General features: G+C 38.9%; 1 protein-coding gene across 1 annotated transcript in view; it reads right to left on the reverse strand.

Annotated features, from left to right (window-relative positions):
* Positions 1 to 21,852, reverse strand: part of LOC149532914 (PHD finger protein ING2-like) — a 131,030-nt gene that overhangs the window by 39,646 nt on the left and 69,532 nt on the right. The window lies entirely within an intron of this gene.

The following is a 21,852-nucleotide window of genomic DNA, read 5'->3' on the forward strand; positions in this document are numbered from 1 at the left end:
CTTATCTCATCATCTAACAACAGCCCACTCACCTCATAGGGAGTTGGGGGCTTGAACCTTGTTGCCTTTGTCTTCTCATGCATCTCTTTGTTCCATGCAGTACCTAGCAAGCCGGGTTGAGCACTAAGAGTGTTACATGGAACCCAAAAGTCTACAAGAGACCCACTCATACTTCCCGATCCTTGTATCCGAGGCCCAACAGAAAAACCCTCTCCACCTATTTCTAATCCTGTAGAACTAAAAGTCCCCATTGGGGCTGCCATGGCCTCGAATATCCTTTTTTTTCTACCTTACTTTGTGCATATTTTTGTAGGCTTGTTAAAGCCTCTCTTGTAACCTCTTCCAAACATACTTCACACAATGTAATATCATTGCATGGAATCTTCGCAAGATGGTATTTCAATTGGCTTATGCCTGACGTCATATGCTTATGGCAATGGATTATGGTATTTACATTCGACATGTCCATTGATTACCCCTAGGATCCCATGTTTCCATAAAGGGTCCTTACCTCTACCACCACCAATCATCCTATTTCCATAGGTATGTCACTCTCACTCGAACTCTGCACTTTGCAACAATAACAATGAACAAACAAATATTGAATAAGTTTAAAATGTGAAGGACGGTATGAGGAAAAAGAACTTCATATTTTAAGGCTACTAACTGTTATATATAGGAGTTTTGTATAACATTTAGTAAGTCATATATAACCTGGATTAAAATGGCATCTGATTTAAAAGTAGGCTAGTCACTTCATCAATATTTACGCTTTATAAGCACACTACTTAAATTGGAAATGGACCTACAAGTTTTATGAAATAAAGTGCAAGTTTGTTTTTTTTTTTAATTTCCTTGTATGATTTATTCTCACATAGGGATCTCTTAAAAAAATTTACATTTTTTACAAGTATCTCTTAACAAAACACTAAAACATTTAATACTAAACCATATTATAAGTTTATAATATTACAAAATAGTAAATAATGAAATATAAAACAAAATTAGTATATATTTAAAATTGTAAAAATATAGTATTATAATAATTTTTATCAAAATAAAATAGTTAAATAATTATATATTTTAATTTTAGGCAAGAACCTACAACTCATCGGTAAATTGCGAGCCTCTCATTTGGGAGGTCTTGGGTTCGAATCCATGATAATTAATCTTAACAATAAAAATATAAAAAATAATAAATAATCTAGGCTTCAGCCGATTACCTATCAAAAAAAAATTATATATTTTAATTTTTACAAAATAAATTAAGTTCTAAGCAGTAAGCATAACATTTAGGTTTGATTTTAAAATCAAATATATTAAAATTAAAAAAGAAAAAACATACCTGGAAACCGAACTGTGAATGCAGCCATGCAGAGTCAAGATGGAAGTCAAATTGTGAATGCAAACGTGGTTAAATGCCTACACGAAAAGTGCAGATGGCAAGCACAAAAACTCCAAGTTAAAGGCACAAAGACTCCAAGTCGACCGTGAAAGAGTCTAGATTGGATGTAGAGCAGCCGAGTCCAGATCGAATGCAGAGCCTCCAAATGTAAATCACCTTGCAAACAAATGCAACCAAATAGAGTTGCAGACAATCGCATTGCAGAAAAAATGCAACTAAAGACCTGTCATCACCAAGTGCCCTTCATTTTTGCCAGCATCAAGTAAGAAAAAAAGAAACTAAACCTAAATTCGCCGAAGAAGAATTTCAACGGATTTTTCCAGCCTTTTTTTGATTTATTGCAATATGTTCAGATTAAAGCGATGCAATTTTTTCATTTATTTCAGCGCCGATAAATGGTGCATTAAATTCTGCAAGGAAATCTACCCACGAAATATTGCGAGATCATCGTTATTTCACTGTTTTTTAAAACTATGGTTAACAATATGTCATTTTAGACTATTGCACCATTAGAACTATCGATGATGACTTCATGATGAATTTGTAATCTCCAATATAGAAGACATCGCAAATTTGAATATTATTTCTATTTGGAAAGAGTCTCTATTGTGTATGTTTCCAATGTTTCCCTCTAACTTCATTACTAACTCATCCCTGATTTATTACTGGAAACATAATGACATGGCAGACAACATATGCACGTTACGATTTGCAAGCATTTCTGACATCATCTCTCTTAGCACTATACACAGTATTCGATATTTACATCTCCATTCAACAATACTCATGTTTGTTTCAATCTTTTTATTGGTCTTGGTCAACTTTCATTGTTTTCTAGCAACAGGGCGTGCTTCGCATGTCATAGCCATTGTAACTGTTCTGATGTAACTTCATTTGTCTATACCGTTGAAGATTCTTAAGGTGTTCTCATGTCTTTGTGGGATTTGAAACCTCCTCATCTTTATCACCGTCTACTGCACCGTTAATATTTTTAATCGTTGCATACATATATGACATACTTATTGTTTGAATATGAATATTATTTGTGCATTCAATCAAATTTATTTATGTGCTGCAATCTTTCTATTTCTCCCAACGATAGCTTGAAACATTTTGAATGCTGAATTATGAGATGGTCTGTACATTTCAATGGAATTATATTATGAGTTTTTATTCTTTTGACCATGCTGTCAATCATTATTGCTGTTTACCGTACAGGTAAAATAAATGAATAATAGTAGAAGATGATTCTTTACAATGATCCCAGACGGGATATAAATACTATCTGCCGAACCTTCCCGAAGGAGTTCGTCGGCCACAAACATTATGTCTGCTACAAACTATTTACCCATCGACTACAAAATACAAAACACCGACGACAATCATTCCGCCGGCTACAGAAACACCGCCGGGACCATCCAGTTGGTTGACACCATCCCCCCCCAAAAGAAAAGTTGTCTCTAGACGACAATTACAAAATATCTGAAACAAATTAACAAACAAAATACATTAACAAAGTGATTACAACAAGAGAAATCCGCTTCTGTCACATCACTTCCACATTCATCCCATTATAGCTGGAGCCTCTGCTAACACAATACTGTCTCCTCAATGAAGCTGACCTTGATAGTCACCTATGTTGCTTTCTCTGTTTTCAATTCCTCGGTACCTTGAGCCAAGTGTCGCTGCACTACCTTCGATTGGATGATCAGCTCCTCCCAAACTCTCTACGCATCCACCAAGACAGGCTCCCGGCCAACACCTACTCTCAGTGCCTCTGGTACACAAAAAGTCCATGCCTGCAGCAACTTCAACTCTTCTCAACTGGTCAGACTCCCACGACTGATATCCGCAACAACAAGGGGTCCAGGGGGCAACGCCCCCCGTGGGGCTGCCCCCGAGGTCTTGGGGCTACAGGGCGGGGTTGAGGGGCAGTGCCCCTCGCCGCCAAAACCAAATTAGCACTTCAAAACCTGTATAGAACCCACCATTTTTTTCATTTTCTGCCGATTCTACACTCTTTCTGGCAACCACATATGTGTTCCCTTTCCTTTGGCATCATCTGTAACTCATTCTGAACAATTTGATTCTGTCGTTGTTTTTTTTTTTTTTTTTTTTTAGAAAACCCCTCAGACCCATCTGCTACACAAACTCAACAATCTCTCCTCACTCCAACAATCTTTGGCTGAAACAACTCCTCCGGCAATGAGAAGCTCAATAATTCTTCCAGCAATGAAAATAATCAAATAATCTATTCCTTCCGAAATTGCTTGTTGCAAATTGCATTAAATCCGGGCTTCTCCAGAAATCGCCGAGCTAACGCGCCTGGAAAAAAAATGCAAAGCCGCAGGGCAGTCTGTGGTAAAATGCGAAAAAAACTCCGCTGAGAGATGTGGACAAACTCTGTCGGCGCCCGATGAAGAACTCCGCGGGAAAAGGCACACCCCGCGGACAAGAAAGGTCTCCGCAAGAAGATAATAGAGAGATCACAGACAATTGCACGCGGAATAATGGAAGCCCCACAAAAAAAAATCACTGCCAAACAATATTTACAAACTCCTGAGATTTGAGACCCGCGGGTATATATAAAAACAAAAAAAAATGCCCGCGGATGAAATTATTTAAGGCGGAGATCTAGCAAAATGACCCCGTAGACCAAACAAGCCCGTGGAAAGAGGACCTCCGGACAGGCTGCCGCGAACAGGTGCCCGCGGAACACCTCCCGGGGAGGCTTTTTCTTTTTTTTTTTTTGGTTCAAAATTTATTTTTTTTTAATTTCCTTTTTATTTTTATTTATTTTTAAATTCAAAAATAAAATAAAATAGAAAGACAGCACCTCAATTTTGCCTCCAGGCGTCGCCATTCTGCAACGACGACAAGGTCAGCTGGCCATTCTGTGACAGCGACGGAGTCTTCCTGGCACCATATATTTGCAATTTAAATCCGTTGACTACCGGAGGCACCTCTTGCTTGTCCAATGTCTCCAATTTTATCACCCGATTGTCACCGACCTCCTAAGTCTGATATGGTCCAACACATCTTGCCTTAAACCTTTCCTATTTGATTTCATCCCGATCGTTGTACTTGAGTACCAACTGCCCCGACTGAAACCTACTGAGTTTTTCATGCCACGCCTTATGTCTGTTTTGTGTTACCTCCGTCGCCCACTGTGCCTGCGGTCGTCGCTCATCTAGCTAATTTCCTTGCTGTCAGTACCCTTCAAGTAATTTTATGGTGCAATGCATTCTTTTCCTCCTGTGCGGTCCGTTCACCGTGTACCGAATGGTGGGATCTTTCTTTTTTTTGGGTTTGGACTGTATGTTCTTCCCCTCAGCTTCAGGCGTAACCGCCTTTCCTTCTTCCGTTGCTCTGTATTCCTTCAGACACTCATTTTCCTCTTTTTTCTCACCTTCGTCGACCCTTAGCATATTACAACTCGAAAACAATTCGTAGTCTTCTATCTGTCAATGGTAAAGGCCATTCACCGAGTCTAAGTCGTCATCATTTGATCCTCCTCCTAGTGTCAATACTCCTGCGTCGTTCGGTTCCATTCTTCTCTTTCCTTCATCGTTATTTCTTTCGTCGTCACTGTTGCCTTCACCTTCTGAGTCTGACGATGCTACCTCCTCACCTACCATTTGTGTGTGCAGGTCAATTATGAATCTTTTGCCTCAGCGCTCCATTGATAGGGTATTTTGTTTCCAATCATGTTTTACTTTTGCTTGCACCAACCAATCCCGTCCCAGAATAGCAGCATATCCTCTTCTTTTCAATGGAATGACTACGAAATCCAATAAGAATAGTTGTGTACCAATGGTTACCGGTTGCGCCCTCAAGGTTCCTAACGGTTTAATCCCGTGCTGGTCCGCCGTGAGCAATTGGAATGTAGGTGGCCACAGCGTTAGCTTTCCCAACTTCTTCCAAGTATCCTCCGGCAACACATTCACACCGGACCCTCCGTCGACAATTGTGTCTGTCAAAACGTTTCCCAAAATCCCCATCTCGACGACCGCTGGATGCTGTCCGGATGTGAGTGCCAGCAGCATTGGGTCTGTTGTCGTTACTTCCCTACTGTCCCTTCCTGTGTCCTATGTTGCTTTCGAAAATGGTGTATGATTCAAAATGGTCGTCCGTAACTGGGGCATTGTGAGAAGGAGGTCACTTATCTTGACCGGTATCTCCGTTTGTAAAATCTGTCGTACAATGTTTTGTTCTGCGAAGTTCCTTGCCAAGGTGTCGGTGATGTCCTTCAATTGAGATGTCCCCATCGACGATGCCTTTGCAATTTCTGCCTGCGCTTCCCCCAATTTTCTCTTTTCCTCTGCTTGCCTCCATGTAATTGCCAGAACCTCCTCTACATCCGTGCTGACAGAGATCAAGTTTACTCCAGACTTTGGACACTTGGAATCTTCGTGATCGCCGAGTCCGCACCATCTGCATAATAATTTCGGTGTGTTTGCCGTTGTACAATCCCACGCAAAATGACCCGACAAATTACATGCTCGGCATTGAACGATCGGCCGTTCGTTTGCATCATACTGAGTTCAACTTCGGCTCCCATTATTATTGTTGCTATTTTGCCCTCTGCTATTATTCCAGTATCCTCCGAATGTGGCACCTGCACTATTCGTATTTCCACTACTGCCCAACGGGGAAGCCTCCTGTGTAAGAAGCACTTGCGGAGATCCTCTTGTCTTCATGTTAAAGGGGCACTCTTTTGTCGAATGGCCCATGATCTGACAAATGTCACAGAATTGGTTTCTTGGACACGATCCTTTAGTATGACCGTCGGTCTTACACTCTGTGCACCACAACTCACTGCCTTTTGGCTCCTTCTGCATGTTTTTAAACTCCTCCATCATGCGGATCATGTCCTTCTGTAAAGCGCGGACCTTCTTGCTACTATCTTTATCGTTGTTGCTATCTTCTCCGGCAGGCTCGCCATCATCAGAATCAGATGAGCTAGTGTTCTTCTTCTTCTTTGTTTTCTGCTCACTTTCGAGGTCCAATGCTCTGTTATAAGCTTCCGTGTATGACGGTGGCACAATTTTCATTTTCCTCCGCAACTTCGAGCGTAGGCCTTCCACGAACCATCTTTTCTGAAGTCCGTCTGTCGGCTTACTTTCCATTTTGTTTATCAAGTCTTTTAATTTCCTAGCGTAAACACGGACGGTTTCGTTCTTCCCCTGCTTAGTATTGAAGATCTCTGCTACAATTTCATTATCATCCCGCAACAGTTGAAATTCTACCAGAAACTCCTTTTTAATATTATCCCAACTGTTTAGCTTTTGTGGGTCTATATCAGTGAACCAATCAATTGCTTCGCCTCGTAGGGTGGTCGGAAATTGCCTCATCCAGTCGTCTTCATCAATTATCCCATTTGTCTTCCAAATCGTTTCACATGTCTTGCAATGTCGAACGGGATCGACCGTACCATTGCCATTGAACTTCGGCAGTTTCTCTTTTGGACCCGCCGTCACAATTGGTTTCTGTAAACAGGCGTTGCTCGATCCTGCAACACTAGCACTCTTCACTCCCACACCGGCGGTCTGCACTCCCAAACCGGCGGACTAGTCTCCCACACCGGCGGTCTGCACTCCCACACCAGCGGACTGGTCTCCCACACCGAAGGACTGCTCTCCCACACCGGCAAACTGCACTCCCACACCGACGGATTGCTCTCCCACACTGGAGGACTGCACTCCCACACCAGTGGACTGCTCTCCCACACCGGCGATCTGCACTCCCACACCGGCAGACTGCTCTCCCAAACCAGCAGACTGCACTCCCACACTAGCGGATTGCTCTCCCACACTAGCGGACTACACTCCCACACCGGCGGACTGCTCTCCCACACTGGCGGACTACACTCCCACACCGGAGGTCTGAACTCCCACACCAGAGGTCTCAACAGCTGCGAACCTTGGTGAAGAAGAAGGATCTTCTGAAGTTGTCTCCTATGGAAGTGTATCTCGAACGAAGAGGTCACTCCGTGCTCATGCTCCCTCGGCACTCCGAGCCGTGCGAGTCGATGCTCTTCCATCTGAATTCTCTTCCCTCGGCAAACACAATTTCAAGAACTCCTCCTGTGCTTCTTCCACCAACTCCACCCACTGTCAAGTCTCCTCTAGCAATTCCTCCACGCTTCGGTTTCCGTTGGCAATCTTCTGAAATCTCCATCGGCGTTCGGCTTGCTGTACCAGAATTAAATTCTCTTGCACAGTACGGGTTCCATCTTTTCCCTTGACCTTATTCCGATCCTTGTTAAGCTGATTTGGCATTAATCTTCATTCCTCCCACCTTCCAGATTCCTAAGGCAACGGTGCCAAATGTTTACCGTACAGGTAAAATAAATGAATAATAGTAGAAGATGATTCTTTACAATGATCCCAGCCGGGACATAAATACTATCCGTCGAACCTTCCCGAAGGAGTCCGTCGGCCACAAACATCATGTCCGCTACAAACTATTTACCCGTCGACTACAAAATACAAAACACCGACGACAATCATTCCGTCGGCTACAAAAACACCGCTGGGACCATCCAATCGGCTGACAATTGCTGCAATCCAACCACTATGATACTCCTGATGATTTTTTTTTCAATATTTTGCTTGAACGCTGTTGTGCATAATCTCTTTCTATTGTCTTCGAACCTCCTTTGCCATCAATCATTAAATCTCTTAAACTTGTTCATATCACTGTCACACATATCGTTGTCACTATATATCAGATGGCTGTATACTGCGATGAGTTTTTAATCGATGATCTTGCCTAAGGTGAGTCTTTGAAAACACACAATCTCGTTAGTCTTCATTGTTCATTTCTTAATCCATATGTCTCAACTGATATATATATATATATATATAACCCCTATCAACCCCTCTATGTGCTTTGAACTACTTATACTTTTGACGTGGTGACATATATGTAGTATTATTCTTATCAGGTATGGTATGATTTATAAGACATAAATATACTCTTCTTTTGATTGATAACAATTTCCTGTATATCATAACATAACTTATTTATTGGTAATGTCTTCATTGTTCAGTAACATTGCTTTCTTCATCATGTTGTAGCATCCATATGCATTCTTTGGCTTGCTTTCATCACTATATCTAGTTGCTGCATCCACAGAATATACTTGCAATGATATTATATATTATTGAGGTTCAATTGTTTACTTATGAAGTTAGTCTTATCATTACTGCTATCTTCCATGTAGATCTGAAATTCGTTTTATATTTCTCTTCTTTGTTCTTTCACACATTTTCCGTTCTTGCTTTACTTCATGTTGCAAACTGTCTGTTCTATCGGTGCTGCATATACCATATGTCTTTGTATTACAATCTTTTCACTCACAATAGAGTGTGCTCTTTATATTTTGTGAACAACCAAACTATGATATAAGAGATAATAACTCATTTACATTTGCCATGAATGACAACTTCTTTGTTTCTTTGACATCAATGACAATACTTCTATCGGAGGAAAGTCTCGAATAACTGCTCTGAGGTTCCTGATAACGGTCCACTTCTTGTAACATCTAGCCTCCACAAGGAGTCCCCGAGAATGTTTTGACACTGCTACCTATGATTTAGATCCTCATCAAGGTAAATCTTAGCAGGAAGAGGTAAAAGCTTCCTTCTCACCCTAAGAGCTTGGAGTCGGTCGATCAATGAGAGAAGCCTGAGGAACAGGGTGTCATCAAGGCCAATCCAAGCTCTGTCGAGTGAGATATCTAGCAAGCCTAGTTGGTCACTAAGGAAGGAGTGACTAGCTGAAATAAGATCAGTGGATAAGAGAGAAAGGCCACGGACATGCAAGTTGAGTTTATGAGCTCATCTGACACGCTCATCTGCTAGACTATCCTGGACAAGCTTGTCCACACCAACCACAGGTGCAAAGTTGGTATTGTTACAAAATGAGGCCCATGATAAGTTGTTCTGTTTCAGTAATCAGCAAAGTTTGTTTTCTGTCCAATTCAACTAGTTTGTCTTTAAGGATGCAAATTTCATGAAACTATTCATTGTTTGAATCAACTTGCCTCTTTAGATTTGTTGCTTATGTGGTCAAGGTTGCAGCAAACATGTTAATCTGCCAAGTGTTCGAGGTTACATGTTGTTTAAGATTATTCAGCGTCTCTACGAGAGAGGTGACCACATCACGCAAGTTGTGGTTCTCAGTCTTGAGCTTTGCCATCCTATCAATAAGCCTCTGATAGGTGATGTTTAAGATTATTCAGCGTCTCTACAAGAGAGGTGACCAAATTACGCAAGTTGTGGTTCTCGGTCTCGAGCTTCGCCATCCTATAAATGAGCCTCTGATAGGTGATGGGTGGAGGCTGAGATTGGGCCTATGGATTTTCCACGGAGGTCAATGTGTAGAGCAAGGAGCATCCAGAGAGAAAAAGAACACCAAGAAGAAGGAAAAATAGCTCAGGAAACATAGATAGGCACAACACGAACTCAGCCACAAGATACAGGTCACAAACCACCAGGCCACAAACACAACAAAAGCAGGCACCACAAAAACCGAATTATGGCTAGAGGAAAAAACCAGAAGAAAAACGTGCTTGGAAAGTAGGGAAAGCACACCCAAGGAGGGTGTCTGCGAGCTAAGAACAGAAACAACTAAAAGCACTTCAGAGGGAAAACCCGAGAAAGAAACAGGCCAACACTAAACCCATGGAGCCAACCTTGAAACCCGACAAAGTGCAAGAAGAAGCTGCACAGGAATCTCCAAACATTGAAGCCAAGGACATCAAGGGAAAAGCCACCAAACACAAGCAGGAATTAACGTGCAGGGAAGCAGCTACCAACTAAATAAAACATGCAGAAAGAGGCACACACAGGAGCAGAAAACAATAGGAAGCCACATAAAAAACCACAGAAAGAGAGCGCACAAAACCACAACAGGAAACAAACAAGATACCACCGAAAAAACAGTACACAGAAATGTAGCATAGCACCCACCACACACAAAGACTAAGGCACCAATGACAAGTGAACACGAACACCAATATCACTCAACAATGGTGCATGCATGAGAGATAGAAGGTCATTGGGAGATAAGAAATAAACAATTTGATGATAATCAAAAAGAACTGCGAATATGTTTATACTAATTAAAAAGAGTTATAGGCACCTTCAAGGGCGAAATGAGAAATATCCTTCAAAATATTACAAAATATGAACATCAACCTATTCAATATTGCCCCTTCAAAAGGGGGGTATTGGTCGTCAAGTCCTGATGTGCCTTCAGGCATCTTGGAGATTAGCAGGATTCTAATTATCTTAGTTGTTTGATCCCCAACTAATCAGATTTAGTGGTTGACCATCGGTTAACAAGAGACAAGGAGATTGATTTTTACAGTCAATGACCTTGCCTCATCCAGAAATCTTCCAACGTAATATTATTTTTCTTCCAACATAATGACTTATGAGGTAGCATCAATGTGGGAGAAACCTACTCAATCTAATAATAACTATTGAAGATTTCAACGTATGTAGCTATTGTAACTTGTAATAGCACTTCTTTTAATTTTTGTGCATTTCAAGTTATTCACATGTGTCTTGTAGAGACATGTCTCTTCTTAACTCATTAATTATCACAATTAATATTTGCTCAATGTATAATTATAATGATAATAATTTATATATAAAATATTTGTATATATATGCATTTAATAATTTATTATCAATAATAATAATGCTCCATAATTGATAATAATAGAGAAAGATAGATATAAAATGTTTAAGGCCAACAAACCATTCAAACATTTGATTTCATCGATAGGAATGATCCAATCGAAGCTACAATCACTAACACTCCCTCTTAGCTAGGAAGGATGATCTCTTTCCAAATAAACAACACAATGTATTAATCTTACCTCACAGTAACATCAAGAGCATGGTATGACCAAGAAAATCAATCATGTGAATGTCACCATACTCATATATTTTCTTGGTATGTAAATTAACATCACGTCTCATGATGTCTACTAGAGAAAAATATTTTCCCATGGGTCTCGATATACTAAGACTCATAGCATACACCATGTCATATCTCAATAACCTAGATATATGAGATATGCACTATCAAATCATATGGCATGTCCATGAATACCTTTGATCAAGAGATATTCACCATATTGTATGGCATATCTATTGATATCTTACTACAAGATATCCACCATACAGATCATTAGATAATACGGCATATCCATAGATAGCTTGCTACAAGATATCCACTATATTGTATGGCATATCCACAGATATCTTACTACAAGATATCCACCATAGAAATCTAACGAAACTAAGAGCAATGGTATACAAATATAAAGTCTCATGATATTCTCCAAGTACTCAAAAGAAATGTACATAAGGTATGTGCACACATATCACTCATATGATACTTAACATGGTAACATTACAATTCATGGCCTATCCACGGATATTGAATCTACCATGATATATCTATACAATAGAACTCACAGATATCTATGTGACGACATCTATCTCTTAGTTGATATTGATTTACAAGATATAATCTATCATGATCTTCTTAGATATCGACTATATGGCATCCATTGTGATAGAAGGTTAGACTATTGTAAGATCGTCACCTTCCATGATGTTTCCACAAAACCATGTAGTAACTCACATGACATCCACCATGAACATTTCCAGAGGGTGGAACAAAGGCTTCCACCTCAAACTTCTATCTCACAAAGAAGGATGCATTATAGTACATCTCAAGTAATCGTTAATGTTGAGGCCCCCTCTCGCTAAAGGCTTTGATCCATTCATTCAAGCTTGTTCAATAATGTACAAACTTCACTTTGGTAAGACTTGGAGAAAGTATCAATTGTCAAATCATCAAATATAATGTACTTTGAATGAATAGTATTCCAAGTATCCATATATGTTTTAGGCATTCGCTTAAAGACCTTTTAGTCTACACATATGGAACTTCATCTCATGAATCATAGTCTTCTAACTGCTACAGTTTCTTGATCACTTCAACATGGTCTACTCCCTTTGAATAAATATGATCAAGATCCTCAAAAGTCAACTGAAACATATCCTCTATCTACTCCCTCTATCACAAAAGCATACCTTGATTCGTAGTAACATGAGTGAATGTACTAAACTGTAAATTTGTTCTCAGGCCTAGCAACATTAGATATTAAGATAGTGTAATTTGATGATGTATAGCATCAGTAGAAGTAATGATAAATTGTGATATGTGAATCCTGTTATTTAGATGTATACAGATGTTATTCAGATGTATACAGAAAATAGTCTACAGTTGCATTAAGTTCTATCGAAGCAGAGTACATTGCCTCTTCCTTGGGAGTTAGAGAAGTTGTATGGCTACGAAAGTTGCTAGTTGATTTGTTCAAAAGACCTTTGAAGCCCACTGTGATTCATTGCGATAATCAAAGTTGCATCAAGCTTTCAGCTAATCCAATTTTCCATAATCATTCCAAACATATTGAAATTCCTTATCACTACATTAAAGATATGGTGGATTGAAGAGTCGTTCAACTGGAGTACATTAGTACTAATGAGCAAACAGCAATATCTTTACTAAGCCTCTTGCTAAAGTGAAGTTGGAATACTTCAGAGGAAAACTTGGTATGATTAAATTGTAATATTGAATATTGAATTTAAATTTTCAATTCATACGAGTTTATGCTTCTATTGTTGTTTACTTGCATCAGATATGTGATGAAAGGTGACGATCTTTCATAGACATATATTTAAAAGGTAATCATTTGTAAGGTGACGATCTTACAAATGATAGGCTAGTTATCATAAAAAACTCTAGATATTGTTTTGGACAATTAGAAACAATAATATATGTTATAATAGTATTCATAGCATGGTGATTTTAATTATTTGACTAGTCACTGTTTCAGAGTGTTAAGATCAGATAATGTGTTCAGATATTCTATTCTGAAATCTATTAAAAGGTGTATTACTTCTCCCTTGCTAAGAGGGAGTGTTGATGTATAGCATCAAGAGAAATAATGATAAATTGTGATATGTGAATCATGTTATTCAGATGTGTATATATATAGACACATTTGGATTATTATCATAACATTCAATATTCCTATCGGCAGACATTGTGATAACTGTGATTGTTATTGGGGGCCTTGTGTTATGGCGCCGATTGCATAAACTGTGGTGTCGTTTATATATGATGTTGTTTACACAAACTAACTGATGGTTAGTTATGCCTTTGCAGAGGCATGACCCTCTGTGGCCAAAGGCCACGTAGAGTCATGACTCTACGGAGGCATGGCCTTTCACAAGTGTATAAATGTCCATGCAGATTGCTGGGGACAATAATCAATATACGGCATTACAAGTCCCAGCGATCTACATATTTCCTCTACAAAATAAATTCTCAGCAATCTTCATTGAAGGATATTCTATCTTCATTGTAGACTAAAGTTAAAAACTCAACGATCACCATTTGAAAAACAAATTCTGCATCTCTAGTTCAGCGGTTATTCAAGTAAGGATATTCATTATTGTTCATTTCTATTGTAATAGTTTTGTCTATCAGAGGTCACTAAAACTAACATGATTCTCTTCTGAATCTTCAAGTACATGCATCAACTTCCTTACTTCTTTGTCCAATGTTTCCTCTAATGAAATGTCAGGCTCCCTCTTGTTATAGAAGGATACTCATAATCCCAATCATATAAGATATCTTGTTTCAATAGCCTCACTTTATCGAGCATGATCAATCATATGACTAATGAGTCTAAGATCCAAAACTACTTTGGAGCTATTGCCATAAGATTAAGTCTCACACAATATTTTGCTAGCATGCCTAATGTATCATTTTTTTTCCCTGCAAGAACACACTTGAAGATAAAGGAAAAGATTAAGGCAAATAGCTCTTATAGTACATTAGAAATATAATATAAAAGAGAGAGTACAATAAGTAGATAAATGTAATACTTAAGAATAATAAATACTTATATGTACATAACATCCTTGATACAAGTTGCTCCAATGAAGGTCCATATACATCAAATCAGATAACGCCTTCTCAGATTGTTTGAGAAACATCTCCCCTTTGAATCATCTCCCCACTAAGGATGGTTCAAATTGAACTATGATAGTGTCTCTTCTCTAACATCTCCCCTCTAAGGATGGTTCAAATAGGAATGGTATTACGAAGTAATTGGAAAATATTTGCTTGATATTAACAGAGACCGAGAGGTTAATTTATACAAGAGGTTGAACGATGTTTCCTTAGGAAACAATCATAAAGAATAGAAACATTCTATTCTAAAAATAGAAAACTAAATATTAGAAACATTCTAATATTTACAAAATATTACAATAGATAACCATTAGAAACTAAACAAAAATAATAGAAACTATCTATTATCTCCCTTAATGGTTAATCTATCTAAAGCACGAAGCTGTCAAAAAGTGTAAAAGGCAGATTTTGTCTGCTCAAGGGGTTCCGCACTATTCGCTTTGGGCTACGAACTAAATTGCTTAGATAGGGCAGCTAAGCATTCAACCTTCATGTGTTCGTACTTGTGGCAATAGTTGCATTGAATGTTATTTTCCCAGGAGACTTTTGAATTTGGAGCAGAGGATGTCTGCTAAGAAGACTGTTGATGGTACTTTGGATAATGCTCCAAAACTTTGCAGATGAGCATAATGCTCCAAAACGAAACAAACCGAAAAAAGCCATGATTTTTAGGAGAAAATCAAAAAAACCCAACATGAATTTTGAGGTGAAAAATCAATCAAAATCCAACATGATTTTTGAGGTGAAAAATCAATCAAAACCCAACATGACTTTTTAGGTGAAAAAACAATCAAAACCTAACAATATAAAGCTTTTTTTTTTAAGAAAAACGGTAAAACCTAACAGAGAATTTTTGAGGAAAAAATTACAAACCCACAAAATATTCCCACACAACTTTGCAAATTATAGAATAAGAAATTTTTAAGGGAAAATTTATAAAAATCCAAAAGAAATGTTTTTTAGGGAAAAAATATGAAAATCCATTAGAAATTTATTTATTTTTTGAGGAAAAAAATTATGAAAACCCACCAAAATTTATAAGGGAGGCAAAACACGAGACTTTGCATGGTAAAGCAGCATATGCAAACAACATGCAAGTACATCCAACCCTCAAAAAGTAGAGACCCGAAAAATTTGAAGGGTGACCCAAAAAGAGCTCAAAAAACCTAGAAAGAATGTTGTTGGTTTCTAGATCAGCTAGCTCAAAAATCAAGGCACTCGGAAAAAATAGACGACAACCTAGTTGAGATCTCAAAAAATCCACCAAGAATTTGTAAAAAGAAAATGATTCGGTATAGAAAATCAGGGTTTTGAACAAAAATGGCCCTGCTGCAAAAAAAATCACAAAAAATGGCAGAAATGTGTAGAAAAAACAAACAGATCTGGACAGAAATGGGTTGCAGAACCGTACCAGAAGTCAGCGGATTCAAATCTCTCAAAACGAAAACCCTAATCGGATTATAGAGAGAGTTGGAAGCAAATATGCATGTAAATAATTTCAAAAATAAAAGGCAGATAATTTCAACCAAGAAATTATTATTATTTACAAAAAAATTTAGGGTATTAGCTCTGACACCATATTACAAAATAATTGGAAAATATTTGATTGATATTAACAAAGACCGAGAGGTCAATTTAACAAGAGGTTGAACGATGTTTCCTTAGGAAACAATCATAAAGAATAGAAACATTCTATTCTAGAAACGGAAAACTAAATATTAGAAACATTCTAATATTTACAGAAGATTACAATAGATAACCATTAGAAACTAAATAGAGATAATAGAAACTATCTATTATTGTAATAAATAGAGCATTGGTTATTATTCCCCTCCACTATGTACCATTCCCACTTATTCCATTATTTAGAGCTTTCTTGGCGTCCTTGAGACCATAATATGCCTGTGACAAAGGAATAGGACTAGGTAGGGCTCTTATTTAATTATCCAACTCAGTTATCTTTAAAATTCTTCGAACAAAAAAATAAGTTCCTTATTCCTAACGAAATAACTACTAGGTTTGTTTTATTTAATCCAAGCTATATTTGCAACATGCTAATGTGATAAGATTTCCTTATTTAAAATAATAAGGGGGCTTTTAGTATTTGCTTATTACTTGAATAATGAGGGGTTTTAGTACTTGTTTTAAGAGAAGAGCTTAATAGAATAAGAAACATGTGGTCTAAATAAGGGCAGATATCTGCAATGTGAAAATGAAAACCAAATGGGTCCCTCTTACCTTAACTAAAGTGATTTCATGATAAGTATATCCTTAATGCAAATGACAATGTGTTTGAAGATTACAGGTATACGCTGTCCAAACATCAATAGGTAAAGGCTACCTCGCACACGCACACACAACCACTACATGAATACTTGGAATCGAAATGCATGAAGGATGATACAAGCAGAGAGGGGCTCTTTAAAGAGTTGTCGCGCAAGCAAAACATGAGGTTCAACATTCAAGAAAAAAACACAAAAATGCAGCCCCCTGCAAGGTTATGAAATGCCTAGCTCAGAGTAAATTCAAATGCATTATAGTCAAACACACATGCGCATCTGATTAATGCATAGATAGGGGAACAATGCCATGGCTAAGAACATGTGCAATCCACATCTTAAGATTATACTCCAAGTTTGCCACACCTCCATAAACAAAGGAATGCCCCTCTATTCAGCCAAAGAAATGGGTTCTCTGCATTAAACCTAAATACAAAATGCATAATCAAGAGCAACGCCTACACATGGAACTTAGTGAATCACACAAGGAAAAGACAAGAATCCAAGACGGGAAAAGGCAAGGACTGGCATCGTCATGCAATCAATAGAGTGCATTGCAATTTCCGGCCAGCCCCCAAATCTAGTATTTCCTCCACAATGGATTCGCTACTCAATGTGACACCATTCTCTGTCTAATCGCCCCCTCCAAATTTACTGCCCAAGCATGTGCTTAATGCTGAAAAGTTCCATCGTTTTCAACAAAACCATTTGCTGTGATTCTCACATTCATCACACCCTATGAAAATGAATCAATTTGTCCATCTAATCCAGCACCTTCTATGCCTCCACATTTCAAATATATATCTCCCAAAGCCTTCCAAAAGCCAAAAGATGTGCTACCTCATCTCGTGCAAGCCATCCAAAACTAACATAGTGCCTTCCTTGTTTCCTTTGCTCACTTTGACAATCATCTTATCCACAGTCTCAATAATTGTCGGACTCAACATTGTACCAATTCTCGTTTGGTATTGATATTCCCTTCACGTGTCGATGGCAGCAACTCCCAGGCTTTTCCATCTTTGAGAAGGTCCGTAAAATAAGCCAACCAACAGATGTATGGTAAAGATAAGATAAGATAAGATAATGATATTAATATCCAACAAAAGATCAAAAAGAGGTCTATGGGACTGAAAGATTACAACAAAGCAGGGCTGAAGCTAGCAGGAGCACACAAAGGTGTTCGAAGAAAAGAAACAACAACAAACAAATACAAGCAATAGAAAGCACTAGAAGGCTTTCTTAGGCGAGAAGAAATCAGTCACAGAATGATACACGTGTTGATGCGTAGAGGTACTACACTGTCTCCGACCTGTCCCAGAAGAGTGTCGTTGGTGCCTATGAGCAGAACGGGATCTGACGCATCTAGAAAGCTCACTAGGCCGAATAGAGCTAGAGGGCCTTTTCACACCACGCAAGGGGGATAAAGGTGTAAAAAAGGCAGTAATGAGCTGAGTAGATGAGTGTCGGTGTAGAAGTAGAGTCTGAATCATGCTATCCCAGAGCATAGTGGCCTCACGCAAATACAGTGCAAAGCATCTCTGATCATAATAGCTGAAGAAATCATAGAGAGAGAAGCACTCTCTAAACAAACAAAAGAACCTCCCTCTGATCTCATAATAAATAGGGCATCGAAAAAGAAAGTGAGCCTCATCCTCCACCTCCCCTAAAGAACAGAACAAACAAGTTTACTCCTCCCTGTCAATATGATGATCTAACTGAGCCCGAAGACGGTGGGAACCAACTCTGAAAGAACCTAAAGAGATCCGCAGGGCATGAGACCAACACCATGAAAGATAGCTAGGCCGGGCAATAATCCCATCTAAGATCTCCAAAAAGTCTGTCGCATAAAACGACATCCGTGGGCATAATCCACCAAGAGGGTTGACCCAGGTAGCAGTAATGTAACCTCTATAAATATCAAGACGAACATGCTCATTCAACTCCTACCGAGAAGGGAGAAGATGAGCAGGGGCATCCAAAGAAAACTAAAAAGGGGGGAGACGATCAATATCAATCCCAATCGAACTCAGCAAAAAAGAGATTTGTGCATACCAACACCGCGCACGAGCACCAAACTCAACAACCACCATGGAAACCAAAGAGCAATAAGCTAAATAGGAGTAATGATCACGGTCTCTAGCCATATCAGCAAACCCACGAAGGCGATGAAGAAACCAAACTAAGTCAAAAATGGCCGCAAGTCTGAAAGGATGAGCCCCGAACTCAGCAAGAATGATACCATCAGGAGTAGATCTATGACATCTGATAATGCACCACAAGAACAAAGTTTGGACCCGCTCAATCGAGGCCCAATCAGAGCTAAGGAGAGAAGGACCCCAAACCACAGAACCATAAAGAACAATCGGTCGAACAAGAGCATCTAGGAGAGATAGCTTAGGCAAGGTATCCTGAAAGTGATGTCTGAAGCACTGTTTCTCAAGCAAAGCAAGAGAACCCATGCCCTTATTAACTCTGGGCTAGATAGTAGGTCTCATGCTAAAACGTGGTCCGAAAAACATAACACCTAGATACAAATAGGATGAAGTAATCTCAATCTCCTGGGCCCGAAATGTGAAGTGAAGATCAGAGGTCTTTAAACAATTAAAGACCATGATCCGAGTCTTACCCAAGTTAACCACCAGCTGTCTCTGATCACAAAATAAAGCCACTCTATCAAGAAGTCTCTGTAACCTGTCAAGAGAGGAAGCAAGGAGAACAATATCATCTGCAAAGAGAAGGATCGAGATCAGAACCTGATAAAGATAACAACCATCACCTGGGAGTGAAGACTCCAAGAGGAAGTCCTCCAGCTCATCAATATATAACCCAAATAAAGTAGGAGAGAGAGGACAACCCTGCTTAACCCCAATAGTACAATGGATCGGATCTAAGAAGCCAACAGGAGTCTGGAATCTGTCAACCACAATCTCATATACGTAGCATCTCAGAAATACCGATCTCCCTAAGTCTCTCAAACAGAGCCACCCTAGGAACAGAATCAAAAGCTTTGCGAAAATCAACAAAGCAACAGTATACCTTTTCCGATCTGTGTCTAGCCTCCTCAATAATAGCCCATAGCGTGAAGATGTGGTCCATAGTCTGATAATCCATCCAAAAGCCCGCCTATCCTCTAGCCCTACCACCAATCCTGTCGAGCTCCGCTGATAGCATAGTATTAAGAGCAGCAGCATACAGTTTGTCAAAAGTGTGCCCAATCATGATGGTTTTGTAGTTCCCCGAATCAGAGACAGGCCCAATCTTGTGAATGGGATGAATCAAGTGCCTAGACCAGGAAGCCGAAAACCCAGTGTGAATCACTCTATTAAAAAGAATAGAGAGATAGGGACCCAGAACTGAGGCACCGAACTTGAAAAGCTCAGTTTGAAAACCTTTCTCATTAGCAGCTCTACTACATTTCATGGATCTGATAGCCTCATAAATGTGGGAAGGGGTGAAAAGGCGGACGTAAGGAGGCAAGGGGGGTGAATGGAAGGCTGCCCAGGAATATCATAAAGAGCCATGGTATGCGACACAAGGGAGTGAAAGTCAAGGGTGGAAGGCGGAGGGGGATGACAGGGGAAAAGAGTACGCCAAAAGAGCTGGGGATTGCTAACCATTGTGGAGCAAAGTGACTTACACTTTGAGGCAATGAAGTTACCCTTCTTACTCCGAAGCAAGCGGAGATAAGACGAGCGAATACTAGCCAAGTCAGTGGAGTGAGCCTCAAAAGCAGAGCGCATAGCACAATGAAAGGATTTGCAGTCTGAATCAAACCACTGGTTCATGGGGCAAGTATTATGATGCTTGCTGCGAAGGAGCAAGGGAGGGTGGTGAGGGATGGAAAGAGTCAATCGAATAAGTTGTCAATCAATGAACCCATCCTTCAAGAGCTTCAATCTGCCTTGGTTTATAGACATTTTCCAGAGGCTTCCATATGCAACAACGAAACTTCGATAAGGTCACATGCAAGGCCTAGAGAAATCATATGCGATAGAAATCTTTAGTTCGATGCAATTTGCTCAAGCCAAACAAGGGGCGGAGTATCTATGTGGGCTGCGATTGTCATGAGCTTATAAATATTGATCCTAGAAACATTGATCTTGATGAGGATTCTTAGAGACATTTATCTTTACAGTGCAAACATACATAGCATGGCTGAATCTCGAATTGCAAATGAAGGGCCAATTAGGAGTTTTGTCTTCTTCTACCTCACATGCTTTCTCACAGGCCTTGATCTCAAATTGGGCAGTGTACTGTTTCACCATCACATCTATTCTCTCCATCGCATCATCCACAATATTAGAATTCCAAGTCATTATTCTTAGAAGAGTTTTTTCTTTGTTAATATCTAGTTGTTGGATTGGCTTTTTATACTCTGTGACATCACATTAGTGACTCATTATAATACTGCTCACAACCCCCTAACAAATCTGATCGAAGGCCTATTATCCAAACTTGATTGCTCAAACAAACACATAGCCCTTAATGTTGACTAGACCATGCCTCTATTTCTATGGATAAGACTCAATTCAAATAGTTTGCAGCAATCCCAATCTTCAAATACTTTATTGAAATCTATTTCCCAAGCTTTGTTCTAATACCATGTTGATGATTTCAATTCATGTATCTATTGTAACTTGTAATAGCACTTGTTTTAAGTTGTATGTGTTTCAAGTTACTCTTACAACAAATATTTATATGATATGAAAAGGCATGTCTCTTGTAGAGACATGTCTCTTCTTAACTCATTAATTATCACAATCAATATTTGCTTAATTTATTATTATAATGATAATAATTTATATATGGAATATGTATATTATATATATGTATATATAATATATGTGTGTGTGAATATACATATATATACTTAATAATTTATTATTAATAATAATGCTTCATAATTAATAATAGAGAAAGATAGATATCAAATGTTTAAGGCCAATAGGCCATTCAAACATTTGCTTTCATCGATTTGAATCATTTGATCGAAGCTACAATCATTAACACAAACTAATAGTACTATGACTACTACAATTACAATCTCCAAATAGTTAGAACATGAAAGTTATAACATGCCCTCCCTCTTCTGAA

This window comes from Cupressus sempervirens, chromosome 10 (genome assembly GCF_028749045.1).
Source record: "Cupressus sempervirens isolate cs-2001-9-10 chromosome 10, ASM2874904v1, whole genome shotgun sequence".
Lineage (NCBI taxonomy): Eukaryota > Viridiplantae > Streptophyta > Pinopsida > Cupressales > Cupressaceae > Cupressus > Cupressus sempervirens.